Source organism: Mustela nigripes, chromosome 15, assembly GCF_022355385.1.
Source record: "Mustela nigripes isolate SB6536 chromosome 15, MUSNIG.SB6536, whole genome shotgun sequence".
NCBI lineage: Eukaryota > Metazoa > Chordata > Mammalia > Carnivora > Mustelidae > Mustela > Mustela nigripes.
In genome coordinates, this window is record NC_081571.1 from 56,477,868 (window position 1) to 56,492,673 (window position 14,806).

A 14,806-nucleotide genomic window follows, 5' to 3' on the forward strand; every position below is an offset into this window, starting at 1 on the left:
GGAGCCTGCTTCTCCCTCTGCCTCTGCCTGCCATTCTGTCTGCCTGTGCTTGCTCTCTCCCCCTCTCTCCCTCTGATAAATAAATAAAATCTTTAAAAAAAAAAAAAAAAGATTTTTCCACATGTGGCAAGGTTCTTCCTCATCCGTGCCTCTCGCAAAGGTCACAGGGTTCTTCTCCTCCCATTTTCCCCATTGTCCTGGTTTGTCAGCATATCCACCTACCCCATTAACTTATGATCTCTTCAAGAATGCAGGCAGTACCTCGTCTGTGCATTTTCAGCCCGAAACCCAGAAGTTCATCATAAATGTTTGGGTTGTTAAAAGGAAATTTGCCAAATGGTCAGAGCTCAATGAGAAAGAAAAGAAGGCAGCTCACATGTCTCGAAAAAATTAATCTTTTCTTGGGAAAACAAGAAGTATCAAAAAAAACTCTAGCAGTCAGAAAAAAAAAAAAAGCAGAAGAATGGAAAGAGAAGAAAACTTAAAACAGTAGAGGAGTGTATAAATGGCTCAGTCGGAAGAGCATGTGACTCTTGATCTCAGGTGCCCACACTGGGCACAGAGATTACTTAAATAAATAAATACATCTAAAAAAAAATAAAAAATAAAAAGTAGAATCTGCTTTAAAAAATGAACACAATAGAAATAACTTCAGAGGCAGATAAGATCAGGGTAGCCACATTCAGAAGTATCAAATGGGTTGGAATCCTCAGAACTGTGACAACAGAGAAGACCGCTCCCCATTGAGACAGAATGGAGAGTGACAGGCAACCAGGACAAGCCAGATGATTAGGACCACTCTGACCTGAGAGCAAACAGCTATGGCCAGGGACCTAAAGAGCCATTTCTTTCTATCTAGGAAACTTGGCTGTAAAAACAGTTAATTATCTTAAGCAGTATAGCCAAAGTCAAAGACCTGTAGTCTTAAGCTAAAGAGCTAAAACCCCAAAGAGGAATTTAAATAAGTATGAAAGAATTTAAAGACATTAAGGATCTTCCATTTAAGGATCTGGATCTTTTATTTAATAAAGAACAAAGACAAGGGATGCCTGGGTGGCTCAGTGGGTTAAAGCCTCTCCCTTCGGCTCAGGTCATGATTTCAGGGTCCTGGAATCGAGCCCCGCATCGGACTCTCAGCTCAGCAGGAGCCTGCTTCCCTTCCTCTCTCTCTCTCTGCCTGCCTCTCTGCCTACTTGTGATCTCTGTCAAATAAATTTAAAAAAAAAAAAAGAACAAAGACAAAACTAAATAAATACCCAAAAAGTCAAATATTAATCATTTTTGTATTATTCAGCCTTAAAAAGGGAAGAAATTCTGACACATGCTACAATATGCATGAACCTTGAGGTCACTATGCTAAGTGAAATAAGCCAGTCACAAAAAGACAAATACAGTATGATTCCACTTACATATCTAAAGTAGTCAAATTCATAGAAACAAAAAGTAAAATGGTGATTGCCAGAGGCTGAGGTGAGGGGGGAGTTGTTTACTGGGTGCAGAGTTTTGCAAGAGAAAAACATTTTGGAGACTGCTTGCACAACAATGTGAATATAGCCAATATTACTGAACACTTAGAAATGGTTAAGATGATAAATTTTGTGATATAGACTCTTTACCACAATAAAAATTAAAAATAATTTTCCATATGAATAACCTTATTTTCATTGTATTCATTGTTATAAATAACCTTGTGTTCATTGTTATAAATCAATAATATCACAAATAATTGTTGTTCAATTGGCTTTAAGACACAGAGAAGAAAAGAAAGAAACATTTCAATTATAATCCAAAACAGATGAATCTATTGGAATCAATGGACTGTCCTAAATTTTCACAGAAGTAACAAATATTTTTCTTTAAAAAAAAAGTTAAAAGTCCAAACCTACAATCAATATGCTTTCAGTTTATTTCACAGTTAAATCTTGAATTTGGTTAAAATACGCAAGGTAAAAACTCTCTGAAAATGGAAGTATTCACTATTTTCCCACCCACCCAAAAACTAGATAAATTTTGCATTCTTCCACATTTCTCTCACTTTTTGTACTTGGGTTACTTTTTTTTCTTTGGGCTTTTCAGAAGTGCCTGAAACCTACCCCCTTAATATGTATGCTATGAGGGGAAAAAATACATTTATTTGACTGGAAATATTTAGGGGTGAGCAGAAAAATTTGCATTCCTGCTGACTAAGTTTGGCCCAGTGGGATTAGAAGTCTCTCAGATATTAAACCTTGGAAAGTAGAATTTGTAAGGGAAAGGCTGAAAGAACTTAATTATAGCCAGTAGCAGCACTTGAATACTTTAAGCATACTCAAATGTGCTGCGTTGTCAAAGGATCTTCAAAAAAGAAAAAAAAAAAGAATTGAGGGATGTTATGGATGAAATATTATAGACATCACCAAAGAAGCATTTTCACCTGTGGGTTTTTGGGTTGGTCAGCCTAACCACAGAGGAACATCTGCGGTGCTATTCAGGGAGCCAAGAGAGTTGCCACACTTGCATAGACTCCTGGGATGACCTCACAGGTATTTTGCTCAGGATACCTGTCCTGTGTGTCTTTGGTGTCTAGATTGGAAAAAATCACTTGGGTTTCTCTTCTTTTAAAGTAAAGGGCAGGTATTGAAAGGCTTTTGTGTTTATTTGCAAGAATACAATCCTCCTACAATGTATCTCAGATACATTTGCCCCTAGAATAGATCATTCCATGTCAGGTTCCCTATTTCTTGCTTTTCCTCCCTTTCAGCAGTAAAGCCTTGACCAGTTCCCCCAACTCAGTGCCACTCCTAAGCTGAGAAACATGACGAAAACACACAAGAACATTCTTGGACGTCCTACCTTTCTAGCCACAACCCAGCTGAATACAGGCCTCTGCAGGAAGGACACATCTCCACCGTTTGCACACATATAGTGCTGGGGCACCAGGTCCTGTATGTGGCAAGAAGAAAATAGCCTCTAAGTCCAATAATCCCTATATAAGACTATTAAGATAGTACTATTTTCTGAGAGGTACTATCATTCTCTTGACCTATCTAATTCCTGGAATCCAGTCCCTCATCTGTCTTAATCACCTTTGTTGAAAGTTCTCTCTAACCTTGATTGACTTCATGACTATTGTTGCTTTACATTTTTTATATTTAAGATCATAGATATCCAGAGTCAGCTTGATTTCCTGGCCTCCAAACAAATGATGTGATTCTACTCCTTGACTGCCATCAATCTTATGATCCCTAACGTGCCTTATTATTTTTCAAACCTTAGACTAAACTCTTGAAAACTATTAGAACTTAGTTTTCTGAAACCTGAACCAGCCCCCCAACACACACCCAAACATTTCCTATTCCTGTGTCTCTGCATAACTCAGCCTTTTCCCTCTCTCATGCATTCCATGGAGCAACATAACCCTTTCTTGAATTTACTGGAATTGGGAGGAGTGGGAGTGTGGGAAAAAGGTGTAGATAATTCTTCCATGCTCCTGATTTCAAGTTAGAACTCCAAATCTGCAAAAGTTAACATGATGAAGTCCAGATTAAAGTACTTTCTTTATCACTCGGATGAATTTCTAGAGTCAGCTCGTGTGAAATGATTAAAGTTGTAACCAGAAGCAGACTCCAGGCCATTTCTTACTTGCCTGGGAAACCGTTTTAATGTAACAACTTCAGATCACTCTGTCCCTTGAGGCATCTCTTCTGCACCTATTAACCTATAAAGAACACCTTCAATAGGAATATCTGCCTAAAAGACACCTGGAAAATAGAGGAAATTTTATAAAAAGCCGGCCTCTGTCATGCAGGTCAAATAATCTAGTGTCTATCTTAAAAAAAAAATAAAAAGTCAAGCCTCTCCCTTCTTAATATATATTATTTATTCATCTATATTCATTTTTTGTTTTACAGTCAAATAGTGAGAACCTACCATGTGCCTACCACATTCTAGCAGTGGGGATGGATCACATCAACTAGACAGGAGGCCCACCCTTGAGGAGCAGACCTTCTCATGGCTATTTGATTTGACTAGTTCTTTTATTCTTTATCTTCTATTATGACCACATTAGGAGAAGCTATGAAATCAATTTGTACTTGTAGCTGCTCATCCCTTTATTCATTTATTTATCATATCATATTTATGATATCTCATCATATCAAAACTCCTAGGCTAAACTTTCTTGTTTTTACTTTTAATATGCTTTTCCAAAACAAATTGCTCGCTTCGAGGCAGTTTTAGCATCATAAAAGATACTTCAGTAACCCTCCTTAAAGCTGTCCCTAAGTGCCCAGCTAGCCAAAGATAGCGTGTTGATATTGAACCACATCTACAAGTCTGATATAAACCGACGATATAATGCGGTTTCAAATAGGTGGTAAGGTCCTCTTCCATTGGAGGTCTTTAGCTTGCCTTTACGCCAAATCAAACCAAACCAAACTAAATACCACCACAACAAAAACATTTTATGAACAGAAAATATAGTAACTCTTGTGCCATTCTTCAGATTATCCGATCAAATCTCTCATATAAACAACCTTCCTCAGCATTTGAGGCTGCTTAACTTTCCCTACTCTTACCTTCTCCCAACCTCAGTCAGTGTGAGCTACAGACATACACTCATTTCAGTACAGGTCTGGACAGTCTAACAAAGGTAAGGATTCTGAAAAATGCAGACAATGAATTTTCAAATCAAATAGGAGATTTTTTTTAAATTGCTTACTCTAAGGATTCTCTGTGATGCATTTCTGTCTCCAACACAAAATATTTTACAAAAATTAAAATTTAAAAAAGAGAAGATGGGATTCGTGTTTATTGAGAGCTTTATAGGTTCCCTGCAGTAGGTACTTCCAAGTTTACCATGGTTGTCTTATTTATTTTCATGTAACCCTAGTAAGTAGGTATTATTAACCTCTTCATGTAGATGAGGAGACTGAGAGTTTAAAAAAATCAGAGTAGAATAAAATTAGTCTTACAATGGACCTTAATTAGTAACATTTTCTTCTCCTCTTTCCCTTCTCTATAGTCACTATGCCCCCCTTCACATATGTCCACAAACACATATGCCACAACATACCATGTTAGTTCAAAGAGCTTATGATATCCACATGCCCACTAAAAAATTAAATTACTATATAAGGAAATCACTTTGTTGTGTCAAAACTGGCTGAACCAAAGACAAACTTGGAAAGCTTAGAAATCATTATATTCTGAACTAACTTGAAAATCTCTCTCTAGACTCCAAATCAGATTTCAGGCTGATTTTTAGCGAGGAACTTCACATATGCACTGCTTGGGTGAATTACAGGGAATAAAATACCAATACATAGTTCTCCTCTTTTTCAAATAGGTCAAAGCAAAGCTTACCCTGCCTCATAATTCCCATGAAATTGGAATTCACCTCTCTCAGACTTAATATCTTTCTTTTTTCCACAGAGAAGACATGCTACCAGTCAGAAGACCCATGCAGAGGCTCAAGGCCTTGCTACTTTGTGCCTCAGGCTTTCCACTAAGAAAACTGAGCATAAGAACTTTATCTCCAATAGTTTCTGCCTATTGTGACATCTCTCCTGGGTCTCTTCACCCCCAAATTCTTCATTTCTTTACAGAATTTAACAGAAAAGCACTTTTCCCTGCCTGTTTATCTCAATGTCTGTCTCTCACTGCTAGTATTTATTGCCTATCACCATAATTCTTTATTGAATGTAATCTGTTTGGGGATATAGTTGGCATGAAAGATGCTCTAGCAAATGAAGTTGTAAAGTATTATACATAAATACTTAATTCCTAGATTTATTTATTATCATCATTACTTATTTACCACTATAGGCACACAGGACACCTTTGGAAGAAATAAATCTGGTCAAGTTGCTCTCCCAAATTTTATCAGTTTATTCCTTTATCAGAGTATCTCCACTTTGTATCAAAATATCTTATAAGTTATAAATTAATGTCAGTATATATTAGTTAATATTCTTCACATGATTAACATATATAATAGTTTAAAAAACTTGTACATCTATAGTATCTCATTTACTCTTTTTAATTATTTAATCTTCCCAGCTATCCAAGGCTAAAACAGTTTTGATTGCTACATGACAGTCCAGAAAAGTGAGACTCTGAAAGTTTGGGAGATAAAGCAAAAGTCACATGAATAATGAGTTTCAGAGCTGGACTCAAACCTAGGTCTCCCATTCCAGATACTAAGCATTTCTCTCTCACATGGCTGCCTATAGGATCAGCAGGATGAAAGGAAATCAAGCAAGGTGGGGTGGGGGAGAAACAGAACGGGCCTATCCCTTCCTTTGTGAGGCTTTCATAAGAGTATATGGTTTGCTGTAGATTTATGTTTCATATTCAGCTACATTAACTCAAATTTGTATTTAATTCAGGGTCATTGGAGTCTAAGTGTAAATTTGGGTATCTCTGCACTGACTTTTTATTTGCCACACTAGGCATGCTAGGAAGAGTGCAATTAGCCTTAATGAGTAAACTAATTACTGTAACTAGTGAGTTCGTTTCTCTGTGTGCCCAAGAAAGGCTGGAGATACGTGGGATACAATTATGTCATTAAGTAAAATGAGCCGATATCATAAAGTAGAAATAGGACTGGGGACGTTTATCAAAGAGGGGTGTGCCAAGCAAAGGGGGATATAAGTCCATGTGGAATACAGAAATGATGGTACTGGTTTGTATAAGTAAATATATATACTTGGAAGTTTAAGGGACTTTGGACTTACAGTCAATTCCATTCATTTTATCCCATATGTCCTCACTCCGTGGTAAATACAGAGAAATAGAGGCAAAAATTCTATGCAGTCATATCCATTTTAGAGGATTCATGGAAGCATCCTGTTGAAATGGTAAACCCATAGCCTCCTGCAACTTCTTATGTTTGTCTGTTTGTATATATCTCTTCTTATACAGGAGAGTCTTTAACATGGCAAACTACTGTTCCATTCCTCTCCAGGAATTCCTACACTAAATCCAGGGTCCCATCCTCATTCATTGTCTAAAGAGAATAGGAGCATGAGTTCTAAATTTCCATAGTAAGTCTACTGAACAAACCAGAAGAGAGAATTCAGAATAATCCTTGCTTTTGTCACGGTGAGCTATGCAGACAATCTTTGTTTACATAATACTTTTCAATGTAATGATTTACAATGAAACTCCTGCTCTAGAAACTATCTTACCTCAAAAAGTCATCCCATATTGGGGCACCTGGGTGGCTCAAGTCAGCTGAGCGGCTGCCTCTTGGATTGGGCTCAGGTCACAATCTCATGGGTCATGAGATGGAGCCCACTATTGGGCTCCACACTCAACAGGGAGTCTGCTTGAAGATTCTCTTCCTCTGCCCCTCCCTCCCAACACACACTCTCTCTCTCAAATAAATACATAAATCTTAAAAAAAAATTCATCCCATATTACCTCCTCCTAAAGGAGTGTTTCTGTGCAAACCCCAAAGGCTATGAACATGCTACTTCACTAAAGAAATAAATTAACTATTGAATCTTACACTGGCAGTCAATGGAGCACATTAAATCCCTCAAAAATACATTTCCTGGGAAATATGATTCAGTTCATGATAAAATAAATTAAATTGTCAACTTGAACTGAAAAATAATTATACTTGAACTAAGTATAACAGACCAGATACATCCATTTGAGACAAGAAAAACAAAATAAAAGTGGCAAGTAGAAAGCGTAATTTCTCAGTTCACATAGAAGCTATCAGAAAGAAAAATAAAGGGAAAATATGAATATAATAAATCATTTATATGGACAAACAATGTAAATGTTTTTCATGTTTTCTATTCATGTCAATGGTTTTAGTTCTGCAATCAAAAAGAACTTAGAAAATATCCAGGTTCAAAATTGGGTACCAAAATAATTAACTGATTCTTTATAGATAAAAATTAAGCTATTATGTGAGACCATGTGATATATCAATCTACAAGTCATTAATAGAATTAGTAGTTTACCAAATTTACCTATATCCCCAAAACAATAACTCTAGATATTATTTCTTTAAATTTGTAAGTGTTTGCTAGTTGAAAAATTAGTTAGAAATTATTTCCTTCTATTTCAAGATTCTAGATCAATAGCTTTTTAAAGAAAAATATTTTATAAAATATAATTTTCAAAATCAAAAGGAATCCTCATTTAGCTATGATATCTCTCTGCAGTTTTTGCCTTGAGATTTTTTTTATTGTCAATAACAGATACATTTTTCAAAATTTGATTCTACATAGCCAGAATGGTTTGACCATTATAACCCTATTAATTGTCTAACATCTAATGTCTACAGCTAGTGTTCATTAAATTAATGTGGCCTAATAACTGATCTGATTTTTGCTTATTATAAACTGAACTGAAAATAACTGTATGAATTCAACTAATTTGGATATATTTTAGATTTAATCAAATAGTCAGCATAATCAATAGTCAAATCTAGCTTAAAGTATACCCTGAAAGAAAGGCCAATAGATAGCTGCGGTGGAATCAGTTTTGGTGCCCTACCTAGATCCTCTCTACTGAGGCAATACATCCATCTCTCTTAAGATACCAACCAGCAACTTAATGGCAAATTGCTTTAAACTTCTCCAACTTGGAAAGGGGAGAGTTAAAGGATTAACACACACAATAGATATTTGCCTTTCTTGCCACAGGTTCTTATCCCGTACTACTATCCAAGAGTTCACAGGATGTCTGATCTAGAGTCATAGAATTCTGCATATGATCATGCATATTATCATTCCTGATTGAGAGACCCACTTTATGGCCAAAAAGGTAAGACATGAGCATGTCTGTATGGGATACACAGTCCTACCACTTTCTATACTATCAAGAAGCTACTGTCCAAATAGAGTGATAAAACAACCTCTTAAAGATGCAACTGAGACATCAAGTCAAAGATGATACTGTGAGGATAGATGCTATCTTGCAAGATATAGTAAATTCCTTAAGTTCAGGGCATCACATAGTGTTGTGGCCCCAGTAAATAAAATATGTAGGTTCACATATTAAATAGCAGAAATACAGGAGTAGCCTCACTCACCATCACTTCTAGTGACTCCTTGCAAAAATTTATGCTTCCCAGCCCTATATGTTATGGTCTCTGAGTCTAGAGGTCCATAGTGCAGGATTAAGAGCACTCCTATCCATAGCAGGAAGAACCAAGAACACAAGAACACAGTAAGTTTTCAACTGAACTCAAAGCTGCCACTAATCACACTGGGCTCTTTATGTCAGTAGTCTAGCAGGTACAATAAGGAGCTAACAGGAAAATCAACCCTGATCATCATGAGAAGAAATACTACCTAATCATGAGGATATGTAATAATTATGTCTGACACATCTGCTGGGGTATCTCTTGGCACATCCATGCCCATTTGTGACTGCAAATGAGCAAGGAGAGCAACCCTAGCTTCAAAAAGGCATGGTAACCAGAGACCTAGGCTCCTCAGAGATGAAATCTACATCAACCCAGAAGGCAAGTCACTTAGACCAGCCCGAAAGTGCTAGCTAAGGGTGAGGGGAATCAGAAATGTGTGGCAGAGGAAGGATATGATGAGTATCAAACAGGACACTGATACAACTACGGTAGTCAGGGCTGTCATTTATCTCATCAACCCTTCTCTTTTGTTTCTTCAGGGTTAGTGACCACAGGATCTGTAGGGTTGGAGTAAATTTAATGTGAGAAGCAAGTGGATCTAAGCAATGCAAGAAGTAGGTTATGGTGAATGCTGTTTTGATGCTCTACCCAGATCCTCTTAAGCAGAGCAGGGCACTCATCTCCCAGCTCCTGTGAGTGTCGGCTGCCAAGGGTTTCGTTCAGTGCTATGCATCCTCTTCTCCAAAAAGTACCCTCTTCTAACAAGAATTGCTTCATCGGGGAAGGTCTGAACTCTACCTATCTTCCACCTACATACATTCAACAACCTATGACAGGATGAAAGCAGGGTACTAAATAATGCTACCCTTGCCTCAGAGGGAGAGAGCTCACTAGCCCACCCCCTGTGGATCAAACTAAGTTGAGGTTTTGACTTGAGACCACACCACTGCTGGTCTCTCTTCTTCCCCCATCTTGCTTTACTCTTAGCCACATGGATTTTTTTTGTAAAACGCTTTCTCAATAAATCATGTGCCCTGACTATCAAAGCCTCTGCTCCTAAGGAATCAGAACTAACAAAAAAACTCAAACTTCATCACTTATAAGAGTCAATAGGAGAGTTTGTTTTAAATGCACATTCTTCAGCCCTACTTCTAAAAAAGTAAATTAAATAGGTGTATGGTGAGCCTACTGACCACACTGAGATGCACTGGACTAGACCATCAGCATATATTATCCACCAAGAAATGCCAGAACCACCAGTGACACCACAATATTCTCAAACAATGCACCTGAGAACAAGTTTCTCTATAGTTACTCTCAAGGCTTTGATTTTCCAACATAACAAACCTCTAACCTCAACTTTGTGATACGGCTTTTACTCCACTCATGTTTACAACTTCAAAATGTTAATAAAACATGATAAGAGCAAAAGTCAAAGTAAAGTAGAAGAGGTGGCATGTAAGTAATGGACTGCACATTCTTAATTTAAATCATATATATTTATTCTCTCACTTGGTAACTGAATACTAACCAAATGAATTTGTAATATATTCCAGTCTAGTTTTATTAGGATTTGTGCTGTATGTGTAATGTAAAAACAAAGAAAATATATTGCTACATCAACTTATATTATTCATGCATATAAAGTTCTGTGTATCTGCCCATATGGTTGAGAAGATGCATTAGGAAGTCGATTACAATAACAAGAAAAGGTTATTTGAGTCAAATCAAAACAATAAATGGGGCAGAGAAAAACTGTAAAATATTTGTTTTACTCTTTCCTCCAGTGACACATAAAACATTATCTCCTTCTCTAAGCGATTATGAACACTTCTATTCTGTCATATGGCATAAAGTGGAGATTTGTTTAAAATCATTTATGTTGCGGAAGTTACACAAGCCTCCTTGTACTTCAGAGAAAGTATATTTTTGATCACCTCAATTGTTAAAAACTCACAGTTCTTATTTATAGGAAGAGTCAGATGGTAATAATAAAAACTGCTTCAACCAACTTCTAATTAACTAATTTGTCACATATCCACAATTTCCATTTTCTCTGTAAAATACACAGCAGTTGCCAACAGGATGCAGAACACTCTTGAATGTTAGGTTACTGTCTACTGTGCCCACTCGTTTTCTCTCCTCCAAGTGGACAGTAGAATCCATTAAGAGTCAGTTGTGTTTATTCATAAACTTGCCCATGATCCCACTTATTATAGTATTTAATTGTGCTAAAGATTTCATAAATCTATGAAATATAAGCTCTAAAACAAGTAAACATTTCTTTAAAAACCAAGATGAATACTTTGTAGAGACTCGATAATGTAGTCATACTTTAAAAATTGCTCTCAGAACACCTGGGTGGCTCCGTTGGTTAAGGGTCTGCCTTCAGCTCAGGTCATGATCCCGGGGTTCTGGGATCAAGCCCCGCATCAGGCTCCCTACTCAATAGAGAGTCTGCTTCTCCCTTTTCCTCTGCCACTCCCCTTGTTTCTGCACTCTCTCTCTCTGTCAAATAAAAAAATAAAATCTTTTTAAAAAATTGCTCTCAAATTATAGAGAACTATAAAGAGAAAAGTAGTAAAATTAAGAGAATATTGTATTCTCTCAAATTATTTTACAGGAATCTTGATCTTTTTTGCTCCACGTTAAAGAGTCCTGAGAGATGCATGGGTGGCACAGTTGGTTAAGCATCTGCCTTTGGCTCAGGTCATGATCCCAGGGTCCTGAGATAGAGTTCCAGCTGGGCTCCTTGTTCAGCGGGGAGCCTGCTTCTCTCTCTGCCTCCCACTCCCCCTGCTTGTGCACGCTCTCTCGCTTTCTCTCTCTCTCTGACAAAATAAATAAAACCTTTTTTTAAAAAAGTTTTTAAAAATAAAGAATAATATAAAAAAAGGAAATAAAGAGTCCCTAACTGGAAATCATCAAAGATCTAAAATGAGTATGGTGTACACAAGAAATGCCAGGACTTCCGATCAGATCCATACACCAAACACGGCCTTTGGCCTTTGTTGCAATGGCTAAAAAAGTCACATGTATACAATTCTATGGATGGAGACTTCATCAATTTTTAATAATGTTTACTTTTAAGTGATTTTAATTAATTGACAAATGACCAGTGCCATCCCCATCAAAAATTTCTACCATATCAGGTGATAGGAACAGATGAAATGAGAAGTCACAGAATTTTTTAAATCTTTCTATTAAAAAAGAAAACAGTCAAAATAAAGAAATATATTCATCTGACTCTTCCTGGAATAAGTTATTACCTTACTTCTTTATATGCTTCCCTTTCATTAATTCTCTCTAGATTTTCCAACCTCTCTCAATCTTATTTTCTACATAAATATGTCAGGTTATCTTCCTTTTCTTCTAAAACCTTCTGTCCACCTGCTCCAATTTGGACTGGATATTCTCTGAACTGGATGTTTAGCTCTTGGCCTGGGACCTTTTATTTTTATCCTGGGAAATTGCCTTCACCTCTCCCCTGTGTGAGATCCCATTTCTTAGATTTCACCTTCTTCTTTCTTGGTTTATTCCTTTATTTTGCAGAGTACATCCTCCCATAACTTCTTGAGACATTTTTTGACAGCTTATAGTCTTAAAATGTGCTTATTCTATCTCTATGTTTTAGTTTTATTTCTTGGGATTTTTAAAAAATATTATTTTACAAATATTTAAATATATATTATATATATTTCCAACTTTCTGGGAAGATGGCATAATGGGAGGATCCTAAACTCAACACACCCCATGGATATACCTAGATCATGCCCACATCAGTGAAAATAACACAGAAAATGACCCAAAGACTCACAACAGACTCTCCACGGCTATTTAGAGAAGAGGTCAAATTGAAGAGGGTATAAAAAGCATAGACATGGTTAACAGCCAAAGGGACATGTGGACTGTCCATTGGAGGGAGGGATGGACACTATGGGTGTGGAGAGGGGAGATAAACAGATCCTCATACCAGGCAACCCAGGCAGGGGAACCACATGAGGAAGACAAATCCCCATAACATGTGGCTTTGAAAACTGGAAAGGCCTAACAATCAGTGATGCTTAATACCTAGAACTTAAAAAGAAGCAGGGGGCTGGCTCAGGGAGTTCCAAGAGGGTGCAGTCACTGCCCTTAAAAAAGATAGCATAACAAACAGACCCACTGAGATACAACATAGAAGAATCAGTTTGAAAAATGCCAGGGGTATATGGGAAGGAGATTTATTTGCTAATCTCAAAGCATGTGCTAGAGGGGCAAAGAACATTGGGAGACTTCTCCAAAAACAAAAGAGTTGTCAGGTGCCATTTCCTTTTCCTGCCCCCCATCATGGATACATGGACACCTGTGAGAACCAGTGTAGTATAAACACTCTCCACCTAGTTTTCTAGAAGCCATACCCAAGATTCTCCTGTGGACATACCTCCTCCACCTGACCAGCTATGGGTCACTTCCCACAGGGGGACCAGTGCAGACCTTGCAGAAAGCTTGCAGCCTGTTCTTGAATTCTTCTGTGGACCTGCCCCTCCAACATGCCCTTGGTGAAGACCACCTAAAGCCCAACCACAAACTTCACAGGGGCAAATATCATGAGAGGGGCCAGAACCTCTCCAAAGTGACTCCAGCCCCAGAGAGAGAGAAAGATGACCACACACTTCTGCCCAACTGTAGCCCCAGCAGTGGGCTGAGGTCAGACATCTCCGCTGACCACAGACCCAGCCCCCAAGGAAAGGGGATATTCCAGAGGTTAACACAGGAAAAGCACCCTACAGTTCAGTGCTACTGCAGCTATGCCAAACACTTGGTTCGACTCAACTCAAACTAAAGATAGCCTCAGACTAGCCCACTAACAACACAGCCCCACCCACACAGGAAAAGAGAAGAGAGCCATTGCAGATGACTGGACTGAAAGCAAGCATGGCTCATCCATGACAGTAGGAAGCACACAACACACACAGAAAACATCCCTGAACAGTCAGGTTCTGGTGAATAGAGGACATTGCACATCAGGGCACTGCAGGACCTCTTCTTCATGAGTCCACTACTTTCAAAAACAGGAGGTGTAGCTGACTTTCCTAATACATAGGAAAGACACAGAGAGTTAGAAAAAATGAGGAGACTGAGGAATATGACCCAAAGGAAAGAAGAGGACAAAACTGCAGCAACAGAATTAAGAGACAGAGATAAGAAACATACCTGATAGAGAATTTAAAGTAATGGTTATAATGATACTCACTGGATTTGAGAAAAGAATGAACCTTCAATAAAGAGATAGAAAACATTAAAAAAAAAAAACAATCAAAGATGAAGAACTCAGTAACTGAAATTAAAAACACACTAGATGGAATAAATAGTAGACTAGAGGAAGCAGAAGAACAGATCAGGGACCTGGAGGACAGATTAATGGAAAGCAATCACAGTGAATGGGAGTGAAAAAAATTAGAAAAGATGAAAAATGACTGAGGGAACACAGCAACACCATCGAGTGCAACAATATTTGCATTATAGGGATCCCAGAAGAAGAAGAAGAAGAGAGAAAAGGGGCAGAAGATTCATTTGAAGAAACAAAAGCTGGAAACTTTCCAAATCTGGGAAAGAAAACAGAAATGCAGATCAAGAAGGCATAGAGAGCCCCCAACAAAATCAACCCAAGGAAGTTCCCACCAAGACACAATAATTAAAATGACAAAAAATAGTGATACAGAGAGATTTTTA